The 12,684-nt window shown below is 39.6% G+C and overlaps 1 long non-coding RNA gene across 2 annotated transcripts in view; it reads left to right on the forward strand.

The window, feature by feature from the left end:
- Window positions 1-1,264: 1,264 nt before the first annotated feature.
- LOC120514162 overlaps window positions 1,265-12,684 on the forward strand; it is a 35,143-nt gene continuing 23,723 nt past the window's right edge. Inside the window, exons 1-2 of one of the 2 annotated variants that reach the window (XR_005630417.1) lie at window positions 1,265-1,312; window positions 9,507-9,604. This is a non-coding gene — a long non-coding RNA (uncharacterized LOC120514162). Of the gene's footprint in view, window positions 1,313-2,391; window positions 2,478-9,506; window positions 9,605-12,684 lie in introns of those variants that run through there. The other variant, XR_005630418.1, reaches the window with a different exon arrangement.

Raw genomic sequence — 12,684 nt, forward strand, 5'->3', positions numbered from 1 at the left:
ATTAGTCATTTTATGTTAAAGATTGAAAGTTTGGGGGATTTGTTGTTGATTCTAATCTCACAGCATTTTCCTTTATTTACTGTACTTGTAGATTCTGTATTTGAGAATTTGCAAAACTTGCTTTCAATGTCAACATTCAAGTACTTCTCATAAATAAAAAAGCTGGAGTCACTTAAAATAGTTCCAAAGACTTCCCCACGCAATCTCAGATGGAGCAGCCCATAGCTTCCTGCTATTAATCTCTGTTTTTATATTACATTGTAGTATTATATTGCCACTTGTTTTTTCTACTTCTCTTGGATCACTGCTGAAATGTGTAAGGTTATGAAAAGAATTTTAAAGAATTTACATCTGTAAAGAATTCCAAAACCTAATTCCTGCTTACTTTTATGAGTACTCTGGAAGATGTGCTGTTTTCAAATTTTATTAGAATCAAAAATGCTTAACTCCTGCCCACTTCCGAGTTTCCTGACTGAGTCTGAAAAAAAGCCTAAAAAAAAAAACCAAAAAAGATTACTTAAAACTTTATATTATTCTAAAATGAGAATACTCAAGGAGGGGGTGGACATATGACAGAAAGAGGCTTTGGGGAAGGAAATTGGTGCACAGGAGCATGCAGGTACCCAGGCACAGCCCAGCAAGTTGTGGACAGGTGACATCCCTTGTGTGCCCTGCATGGAGCAGCAGGAGGGAGGGATGGAAATCACCTGGGGAGAGGCAGGAGCTGCCTCAGGCAAGGCTGCCCTTGGCTCCTGCTGCCTGCAGGCACAGGGAGGGACTGGGGACGCTTTTCCAGAGGTTTCCTACAACTGCCACTGCAGATCACGCATAGCCTCTGCTCCTGTGCCTCCTGGAGACACTTCCCCTTAATGGAATGCTCTCCAGTCTCCAACGGGGATTGCTTTGCCCAAAGTCCACTTTATTCCCAGCATACTCTTTAAATAAAGAAGGGTGAATACTCTGTGAGAAAGGATTTGAATAAGTCTGTTGAATTTATTTTGGTGTTTGCAACCAGATACTTCATTCAAACTGTCACAAAAGATATTTAGAAATTATTAATATTAATTAATAATATTGGGCATAGCGGTAAGAAGAAAAAAAGACTGTAAATACGTTCCTGGCAAAATATTTGCTCTGCAATTCCATGTCTGATTACTTTGGATCTAGTATCTGACTTAGGGGCTCTCCAGTCTGGGGAGGGATTGGTAACATGGGTCAGGTGAACAGTAATTATCACACACAAGTGTGTGGAATATTGCCCAATGCCAGTAGCTTTTCAGCAGTCCCTGAGATGGGCCATACTTTCATAGAGGTAAGAGGGGATTTTAAAATAAATGTTTTGGAAAAAGGGCTGAAGTTAAATTGGAAAGCATTTTTTAACCAGAGGGGCTGTGACTGTCATTGAAACATCGATCAGGAATAACTAGCCAAGGTCTAGTTTTGATGGTTTTTAAGTTCTGATATAGGCAAGCTTCATTTCTACAGAGGAATTTGCATTTAATCCTCTTTAAACTTCCCCTGAATTTTGTTTATGTGCTGATTTGGGCTGGGGTAGAGTTAATTTTCTTCTCAGAAGCTGGTATGGAGGTGTGTTTTGAACCATCTATTTATATTTTTCAAGTAGTACCTTTATAATGTGCTTTATTCTTTCACTGATATGTGTCCCTCCCCAGTAAAAACGACAGCAAACTAGATTTCTAAATGCATGTCCTCTGAAGCACTTCCCTAGGAATTTTGCTGAGCTTAAATGTCTTCACTGTGTGTGAGAAAGTAAATATACATGTAACAAAGAGTTCTTCCTTCCCTGGGCAAGAGTGTGTTCTATCAGGGAAAAAACATTATTCTTGGCATGATAATTAAAAAGAAATAACACGTTTGAATAGTACCAGCCCACAAAATCCAGGGCTTAAAGCTGGCAAGGCAAATAACAGCATTTCAGGTTGACATTTCTTTTCCACTCTTGTAGCAGTTACATGAGTGTTGTGTCAGAAACCTTTGGCTTTGCTTAGTTTCTGTAGCAACATTAATTCAAGTGAAACCATAAAATTTTATTTTAGATGTTAATTCTGCAGGGTTAATTTTCTTCTCATTTTTACTGGATAGTAACAAGTGAAGTACATAAATACCTAATCCAGAATAATAATTTAGTAACATTGTGTGTGTATCTATATATAAAAGAATTTAATTACAGTATAAGGTTTTATTAATTTAATATAAAAGAATTTAATTACAGTGTAATGTGTGTATCTATATATAAAATAATTTAATAACAGTATAATGTTTTCTATATCTTTTATATGAGATTTCTTTTAACAACCCCAGCATATTAGGGATGATATGTTTATGCTCTCTCTTTCCTTGTCCTTCTTTCTCATTTTGTACCACTGCAAGGCTTGTCCAGGTTCCTCCTCTCCTCCCAGGCAGAATGGCCATGGCTGGAGATGTTCTGAGCACTGAAGTATCTGCTACTTTCAGGGGTAATTTGCACTTTTAAAGATCCATAAACAAATTAAAATTTAGAATCCTGCAATTTAAACATGCAGCCTTGGGGAATCTGCGGGCTCTGAAACCAAATGTTTGGAGTTTTTTCCTCTTTTTATTTTTTTCTCTTTTTCTGATACGTGGATTTGCACAATGACCTCAGCACTGGGACATGGGTAAATACCAGAATCTTGCTTTAAAAAGCTCAGTCCCCAGAGAGCACAGGCAGTACCTTCTGTTCCCTTCTGCAGGGAACCTGTTGAGGGAATGGAGCAAGCACCACTGCCAGAAGGAGCCAACAATGTCCCAACCTCTGCCCTTTTCTACTTTTTCTGCACTACATTCTCATGTTCCCCTAATGCAAGTGTGATCAAAATATGCTCCTAAGGAACATCTATCACAGAAAGGAAGGGGAAAGTATTGCAACTCAAACCCATCAATTTCAGAGTGCACTCCCTTCTCCCAGCAGTGTCTGGCAGCTGGGATGTCCCAGTGGGCACACTGGGGAGGGGAGGCTGGCCAGGCCATTCCCCAGGTGCTCTGGAATGAGTACCTGGAAGGAGGGTGGCTGGTCACACCTGCCAGCAGCCTCGGGACAGGCTCAGTTCCACCTGCTGCCAAGGTGAGGGCTTTCCTGCCCTACGCTGACACCGTGTCACCCACAACTCTTTACTGCAAGTAGTCCATAAAACAAGGAAAACCAATATGAAACCCTTCTGATGAGGTAAAAATAGTAAAAATATTCTTCCCCACTCCATTAAATCACAGTGTAATGTGTTGCTGAGGATGCCAGGAATACTGGGTGCAAGAGGAGGGGAAGCCCATGTCACCACCATGTGCAATCGTTCTTCTCCCTCACCACAGGCAGGATGAGCTGGGCTCACAGCAGCCTGTGCAGGGCTCAGGACTTCCAAGACAAGGAAACCTGGAGAGGGAAAGCATGGGATGAAAACCTGAGGGAGCCCCTGCCCCTGCAGATATTGTAAGGGCTGCCATTTCCCCGTGTGCACCAGGCGTGCACGAGGCTGGTGGGTTCCTTGGGGACCAAGAGCCTTTTGCAGGTCACAGCGTATTTTAGAAGGTTTGCTTTTGACATCATGTGGCCAGAGTCATTTGGAGCCTGATCATGCACTAAAGAACATGTCAGGAAACCACAAGGCATAATTTCTCTGTGTGGCAATAATCTGCAGGGAGCCTGGATAGCTGTAATGGTACATTGCTGCTTGCTTTAAATCTGCCTTTGCATTAACTCTTCAATTTGCTTGCTTTGGCTTCCCTGACTCTTAAATACATACACATAGGATCACTTTGACATAGTAAAAATTCAGTTTCTGGAATTGGCTCCTTAGTCTCCGAACCATGGAGCTCCTCGTGCCAGTCCTGCTCCCACGAGCTGCATGGGGTAAGTCTCCAGCTCACCTTCCCTTCCTAATTTGCTGTGACAGTGACTAATTCCAAAGGCATTGGTAACGAGCTAGGGATTTTCAGCTGAATAAAATTTACTATAAAATTTACAGGGACTATTTTTAACTGATATAAAATGAAAAATAGTTTTTAAAAGATCTCTCTCTACCAGTCCTGTATTTTCTGTGCCAAACTCCAGCAAGCAGGGGGAAGTCAGCTTTTAAACCCTTTTTACAGTTTTCTACTTTTACAATCCTCTTCTACTAATGCAGAAGCTTTGGCCTTCCCACCAGGCCTGGAGTAATACACTCCCCATTTCCATAGTACTTTCTTTTGATCTTTTAGTGTTAAAGAGACTGGACAAAAACAGGTAGATGAAACACCCAAAATCTCTCTTTGGAAGAGGGGTTTGTTGTCCTCATCTCCGCACAAATCAAGATGATGCTTGCAAGGCTGCAGAAGCACCATTTCTTCTCCCATCCACAACAATTTTAGATAATAGGGTCCCTCAGTCCCAAGAGAAGCAAAATGTATTAACCTGGGAAATAAAATCCCCATGAACTTATGGTACTGCAAGAGACAGTGAGTAGTTGTTGCTAGATTTACTTTTTGTTAATATTTACTGCTGCTTTTACTTAAGAAAATGTAGCTTGTGTACTTTATCTTTCATCTAGTAAAAACAACAAAAATTATATTTTATAAAAACAGCCTGTTACTTGAAATACAGTTTCCTTGAATGACTACCACCAAAACTAAATTAACTTTAAAATTAATTCTGTAGTTTTCCGTACCAAAACTGTCTAATCTCAGATTTATTATCTCTGTGACTTTAAAATTAGATTGAAGAGAAGAAGTCAAAGATGAACCAAATATTAACCGCAGCAGGAACAGAAACCAAGTATCTGGCAGAGAGCACAAGAGATAAACACCTTCCTACCTAACCTGCTCTTTCACCTCCACTCATAAAATGGGAACTGGCCTGAGAGCTGGGTGACCTGCAGATAAAGACATATCATGGGAAAAAAAAAAAAAATCAGAGCAGCAATGTAGCTACGTAGCTGAAAATATTTGGCTTGGCTGGAGTGTCAGCTTAAAGCTTAAGCAGTTCTTGATTTTTGTTCAGGTTGGTTTCCGCATCATTAACAAGGACTGTACTCTAGTTAGCTCAGTCACACAGAAGCTGCTCCCAGGATCTCAATATCTTGAACTATGCTGAAGGTACAAGTCAGAATAAATAGACAATGTTTATAATTTATACTTGAAGTGAATAATGCCGCATTGTCAAATCTCAATTAGCCGTGCTCGCTTATTTGGTCTAAGGATTATCTTTGCCGTGGACCCTGAGATCTTGGATTTGGCAGATTTCTTAACTGAGATGAAGTGTTGTGCAAACAGGGCTCCCCTGCCCCCGGGCCAGCCCAGCTCTGGGAGCTGCTCATTCTGCTGGGGCCAGCCCAGCTCTGGGAGCTGCTCATCCTTCTGGGGACAGGGAAACCCTGAGAGCTGCTCATCCTGCTGGGGCCAGGGAAGCTCTGGGAGCTGCTCATCCTTCTGGGGCCAGGGAAGCCCTGAGAGCTGCTCATCCTGCTGGGGCCAGCCCAACCCTGGGCTCATCCTGCTGGGCCTGGTTGGAGGGTCCTACTCCCACAGGCTCCCAGCCTCACCCCACAGCTCCCTGAGTGTCCTGCCCCAGAAATGCTGGGAGCTCACCAGTCCTTATTTTGTCTTCCACCAGGACAGCTATCTTTGCAATTCTTTGCAGTTTTGGATCAGATTCTTCATAATGCTACTCCTTAGAGATTTTTCTCCCAGTCCCTTATGGAAATGTGATTGAGGATGAAATAATAATTAGCAGTTGTTGTTTTACTGTTGGGAAAAGAAGCAATATTTCTCGTGAGTGATAAATTACCCTCCCAGCCATGATCTGTCAGGGTAGAGGATGCACAGGGAGCTGCAGAATACCCTGGCAGGCATCATCCCAGCTTTGTGTATGGCACTATATGTTGTTGCTCAGACAACTGGGTCTCTGCATAATATGGAGGTTTGCAACTAAATGTAAAAGAGATGCAAGAACACACGTTAAAAATCCATATCACCTTAGCATGTGAGAGAGAAAAGGTTTTCCCTTGTAAACTGGGACCTGAATTAGAAGTTTAAAATGCCTTCTGTAAAATACTGTCAAAATGTGAATGTTTTTCTTCAGATAAAGCAGATGTTTTAAGACTGATTAAAAACAAAACAAAAGCAAATAAAGCCCCCAAATGAAAAATGAGCAAACATTTTTAAAAGCCCTTTCTTGAATTCTGTGAACAGGTATAATAATAATAAGGTTTCTGCAGTGAAAATGGGTTAAGCAGGCTCAGCTATGATGGCTCTATTTTCAGCTCCAATAAAATATTCCAGTGTGTCTTGCAAAATATCCTATAAATGTGAATACAGAAAAACTGAACATTCTTTTACACAGGCAGGTCTTTTCCTCAAGCATAAATATTCTTAGTCTGTTTTTTGGAGATAAAGACTATATCGTTACCAGACCAGTGGCTGGAATTTCTCTTTGAAAAGGCATCCTTGTTAATGCTGTGTCTCTGAAGCCAAATGCTCATAAGTTCCAGTGAAAATTTCACTGAATACACCACTGAAATCTCCCCTACAAGGGGCAAATTGCACTAACTAGGATTTTTCAAAGTTTATGCAAAGTTAATATTATATAATACTGAAAAAAGAGAATTTATACAGCTACTTTCTGATTTTAAGTATTCATGAATACATAAATGTAAGTCCCCTCAAGATTTTTGAAATTATTTATGCACCTAAATCCCATTGAATTAAACAGACATTAGGCTCATAAATATAAATAGGTATTTTTATTCTATATTTTAAATTTCAATCTGAGCATTTTAACATTTTTGTTTAATTTCTTGACCTTTTTTTTTAAATTTAAAAGGAGAAAAGTGACTATGCAAGCAGTCATGTGCATGAAAACAAATCCACTAGCTAACATTTCATTAAAAGACAGCACTATAGATTATTACTATCATCTAAAACATACAATAATATCTTATAGTTGCTTTAGAAGATTGGGTTTTTTTCAACCAGCACTGGGCTTTAAACTACACAGGAAAATAAATGAAAATTCCCTCAGATCTGAATTTTTTAAAGTTGTTTGTTTGAAGATGTTTGGCTTGAGTTAAAGAGCTTTAAGATATTCCCTTCCTTTTCTTATGACAAGTAACATAAAAAAATAAAAGAATTCCCCATACAACAGTAGCTGCTGGTGTCCTGTGTCAGGGTATTAACCTTTTTAACCCTGTCAGTTGGCTGGGGCCAGGAAATATGGACTAGTCTTTTACTACTCTTCTGTGTGTCACAACTTTATTATGCATCACATTTTTGCTCTTCTGAAGTGTCCATAGCACTAAAAAATATAGTCTTGTAAAGAGAATGCAGTGTTCCAAGGCTGAAAATATATGTAGGACTGAATATCATGTATTTTATCAAAGCAATGTCCCTCTTCATCCAGAGCACATTATTGTTGCTCTGTAAAACCTTAACATCAAAGAAAAACTCAGGGTTCTGTTTCATATTTTGCAAAGGTGATCTCCGAGCATTTCTAGTTGAATTATCCAATAGTTTGCTGTATATCATTTTGCTGATGACAAGAGAGCTGTCTCATACCCTTACTGGTGTCTGTGCAGAGCTGGCTTGTCTTTCAAGTTGCTATAAAGCCATATAGAGCTGATTAGCAATAAATATTTCAACTGCTTATAAAGAAATGTTAGTTCCTACAGGCACTATTATTGTCCATTGCTTATGCAGACTGTAATCTCTTCAGGGAGCTTGTACACATCCTCCATTAAGAATAATACTGAAAATTATACAACCACTTAAAAATCTTGTCAAGGCAAGATGGCATCATATTGCAAGGAGAATCAAAGACACTCTTTAATTCACAGACATCCATAAACATTGCTTTATCTCTTTATTGTAAATCTTCAGAGATTTACACATTATTTTCAGCAAACCAGATGGTGGTAGAAGAATGTTATCTTCCACTAAATAACATTTTGTTAAATACATAAGAGCTTCGGTCATTAATGGCAAGCTGCATCCAATTCTCTCCTCGTTGCTGGGGTTGCAGCTGATGGAATAACGTGGCTTCCTGTCCTTCCTCTCATGCCCATTTTTTCCATATTGCCACCCATAATTTATTATTCACTTTTATTAAAAAGGTTCACCTCCAGGCACTATTCCTTCTGGCAGCCATGGCAGCAACTGGTTGCAGTGACTTGGAGAGAATGTCCTGTAACCACAGCAGTATGTGCCTGCAGGGCACAGCATTCCAGGGAAAGGAGACCTTTCCCTGCTTGGACACTGACCTGGTGGGGCAGGCAGGTGTCCCCAGCATCACCCTGGACCAGGGAGAGCTGCTCTCCAGCCTGTGCCTCCTGCATTTCCATTGGATCCCTGTCTTTTCTTGCACCTCTGTCACTGCTCTCCTCCCTTGGAGCTGGGAATGTGCAAGGATTCAATCCATCTCTGATGCAGTTTGTGCTCTTTGCTGTAATAACCTGGCCAGCCCACAGGGCACCAGGTGAGCTCCCACTTCCCAGGCCAGATGGTTTTTCCCATGTCTGTGTGTGTGTTTCTGCCTCAGCAGCCTCCTTTGACTTCATTCCAGTGTCACACAGATAACCTGAGGGAAATGTGACATTTATTCCCCATAACTCTGTCATCCTCCACAGCAGGGTACTGCTGATGGGAAACTTAAACACAATCCAGGGAGCATTCAAATGAGATTTCACCACAATTAAATGGAATTTTGTTCCCAAAATCACTCAGTTTCTCCTTAGCAACTTTAGTCCTTTAGAAAACAATGGCAAAGACTGTGGCAACACTCCCTGCAAGGCAGTTTTGTGTGCTACAGTGGGATTTTGGCTCCACTCCAGTCCCTCTGTGCACCTCTGGCAGCCTTTGGTACACAGCTTTTTGGGTAGTGGAAGCTTTGGCGATGAATTCAATCAGGAGAGCAGTAAAAACTGAAATGAAGGGAAGTTTTCCTATTTGGTGAGATGCTGCAGCACTGCAATAATCTGGAAATAGATGGAATGAACAGCCTTCTACTTGCCTGATTTAGAAGTGAAGTAGACAAAATAAAAGAGAATATACATTCATTAATAATTCTAGATCCGACTTTTCATCTGAAACCAGTTTGAGTTTCTCACTATTCACATTTTCCATTTCTTAAGCTAATCAGTATTTACAGTTTCCAGGTTTTTTTAATGCTTAATATTCAAAAGGCCAGATCTATAACAAATGCTAACTCCTTCTGACCTGCAATAAGCCACAGCATTTTTCACATTTTAACAAAATCAAAATTCTGGGGCAAAAAGACTTTTTTCCCCAATATCTTTATTCTACTCTTGTAAAGGTGTTCTCAATCTTTAACTGATAATTGAACAATGTTTTTGCTGTTTTGCTGTTATAACCTAGTTTGGTTCCTCACCAGTTTGGGTTATGTCCGTAATAGCAAACTGATCACAAAATAAGTATGGTGTGTTCATGTTTAATTAAGGAGAAGAAGGACTTGGCTGATTAAAAACTTTTTTTTTTCCTTCATTCAGAGTGGGTGTATCCTAACCCCACCTGACAGCACTTTACATCACCAGAAGAAACTCCACAGTGATGGGTTTGTCTGTATGGTCCAGAGCAGAGCATATGGGTAAGTTGATTGCAAACAGAGAAATAATTTAACTGAAGTTTCTGATCTCAGGAGTACTCCTTATCCATTGATTTGGTGGAGAGGAAAATTTGTTAACCTTATTATTTTTCTGTATCATAGAGCGTGTTTACTTGGGAAATATGCTTTAAACCTTCGTGTTACATTTTGGATACAAGAGACTTTAGATTTTATTGAATGCCATGCATACTGTATAAATAAATACTGTCCTATTTTATGATGGTAATCAATTTTACCCATGCCAAAAATGGAATTTCCCTGATCAGCATTTCTAGCTGAAATAATTTTTTTAATTTTAGGATTTTGATTTCATTTTTTTACTAAGTAAGTTTTATGGTGAGAGCAGTTAAAATTGAAATACATTTAGTTCCAGCAGCCCCTTGGATGCATTTCAGGCATTACAGTCCCTTGCTTTGCCTGGCCTAACCTTTCCCTCCTTTTATTCCCCTACTATCTTTTTTTAATACAACAAATATAATAGATTTCTACCAAATATCACACTTTAAAAAAAAGTTTATAACTTTTTTGGCATATTTTTCTAATTTATTTTATGTTTGTCCATCTTCATTTTACTCTTACTGCTGACATAACTGAGAGTTTGGAACTTGGTTTTAGATTTTTGTCTATATGCAAGGAGATGCAATCAACTTTCAGTAGTAAAGTTTTGTTCTAAGCGCTGAAACAACATATCCCATTTTAAGGTTTTGGATTTTCTTCAATGCACTAATATGGTGTTCATTATCAAAGGACAAAGGGCACTCTGGATTGTAATAAGGACTTTCTGGTTTTAAATTCCATTACTTGCATTAAAACCACTTACTGCCACTAAGAAAAATGACCACAACTTTGTGCAGTTTGTGGCAAATAGGCAGTCTTTTGATATCTTATAGCAGAATGTTTCAGTTAATAGGCCTGTACTTGAAAGTTCCCTTTCACACCAATGCTTGCAAGTGCGTTCCGTGTTTTTGTTTAAGTCTGACATCCATGAAAAGACAACCAGGATCTGTTTCTTATTGTGCATTAAAGAGGATTCTTTGGAAATTGCTGAATAACTTAGCAATATGCTCTGTATCATTTTTACTGATGACAAGACAGATGTCATCTCTGGTGCATCTGTCTAGAGTATCCTCTTGGATAACTTCTGTGTATTGCAATCTGCTTCTTTTCTTCAAATAGGAAGCATTTCCAAAAGCCCTGTTAATTGGCAAACGCCTAAATATTTCACTTATTTGCAAGAAACATGCTGACTCTTGGGAAACAATTCCCAATAATAATGAGTATTCCATCTATCAAAAAAAAAAAAAAAAAGATAGATAAAATCCACAACACCCTTACTCTTTCTTCAAGAGCAAGGCTGCCTTTTTATCAGAAATGTGTTGAATCATTTTAAGCTTTCAGGTCTTTGCCATGTTGAGCTTAATGACCACAGCTGTACAAAGTTGGTTTCTCTTTCAGTCAAGGTCAGGACAGATGGTCAGACGTGGAGAATTACTTTTATTGTATTTTCATGTTTAGATTAATTTTATTCTGTTTATCACTTTTGTACTTGAAACAGAAATGGGGATGTTTTCCAACTAAAACCTTTCCAAGTCAAGATGTAGGCTCCCTCTCCCACTTGTGAGGCCACCACCTCACCAGGCTCTGTGTGCAGAGCAGACCCAGCCCGTTTGTGCAGCCCTTCCCTGGGCTGTGCAGGGTGGGTGCAGGTGCTGCTGAGCACAGGCAGCACACGCCCGTGCTGGGAAGCAGCTGGGCTTTAGCCACTGGTGTTTCTTATGGAGAAAACTGCCAGTCTGCATAAAAACTTGGTGTAACGTGTTTGAGGGGCAGCCTAAAATAAACAAGTGCTCCAGCTGCCTGCTGGTACATTCAGCATAGAGATGTAGGTGAATAAAGGGGATATTTTCCCACTGTACAATGAAGCTGAATAGTGCTGGGAAAATATGAATTTCCTGTAAATATCCCAAAAAGAGTGGGGCAAAAGGGGAGGAAGAGAGACAGTGGGAAAGAGAGCAAAGGGGGAGCACCTCCTTTAGGCAGGCTGTGTATCACCCCAATACCACTGAGCCTGGCTCAACCACCAGGGTCTTTCCAATACAGGAGGGCATTTGCAAAAAGAAATCTGGCCTAACTGGGGAAATGGCCTTTACCAAAAGTGAATTTCCAACGTGTATAAGTCATGGTGCTACTGATGATGCTCACTTGACACATTTGTATTTAGCCTGCAAGTGTTTATACTGGCCGTTACGTGGTATCTCAGGCAAGACTGACTCTTCCTAATCAAAAAGTCTCAGTTTTAGAGTACCCCTGTTACATCTGGGGTGGGGGGTGCAAGAGGCTGCTTTTCTTTATACACATCCACTTTGTTTTCTTTTTAACAGTTCAGGCATGTGATTTTAAGATGTCATCAGAAGCATTTCTTTTAGTGACTGTCAATTGTTAATTGCTTCTCCTGTATGTCTTCATATACACTGCGTGTAGATATATTGGTATATAATATTCATGTGTTTTATGTTTGTATAAACATACTGCTAATACTGAGTTTCTCCAATAGAGAGCTCTATAAATCTAGACCTCCAGAGATACCTTATAATGACTTAAACATTACACCAAACAAGAGATTCCAAGGGGACATGATCAGGATGTAATAATGGGCCAATGTCAAAAAGGATTTATGATTATTATTCATATGACTCAACCATATGCTCCAGCTACTGCTGTAATCTTGCTAGTCTTGGTCTGACATCTGTAGTGATAATGAGTAAAATTGCATTACGCCACAGAAAAAAAATCAAGACACTTAAAAAATAACTAGTGGGCTGCCAGCAGAAACATTGACCTCCTCTGTAGGGTCAAGAGATGGTTTTAAAATATGCTGGATGCTCCTGACAAAGTTGAAGCACTCTGAGGATCTGGCAACCAGCTGTTCTAGCTTTATTAGAGAAGAACTTAAAAATAATTGAATTCCTAAACCATCTGTATTTATCACTCCAGTTAAACACCATGCATGATCCAATTGAGTTTACTTTAAAAAAAGGAAGTTACCTGTTTCCTTTTATGTA

The sequence above is a fragment of the Passer montanus genome, unplaced genomic scaffold (assembly GCF_014805655.1).
Source record: "Passer montanus isolate IOZ18808 unplaced genomic scaffold, ASM1480565v1 scaffold9, whole genome shotgun sequence".
Classification (NCBI taxonomy): domain Eukaryota; kingdom Metazoa; phylum Chordata; class Aves; order Passeriformes; family Passeridae; genus Passer; species Passer montanus.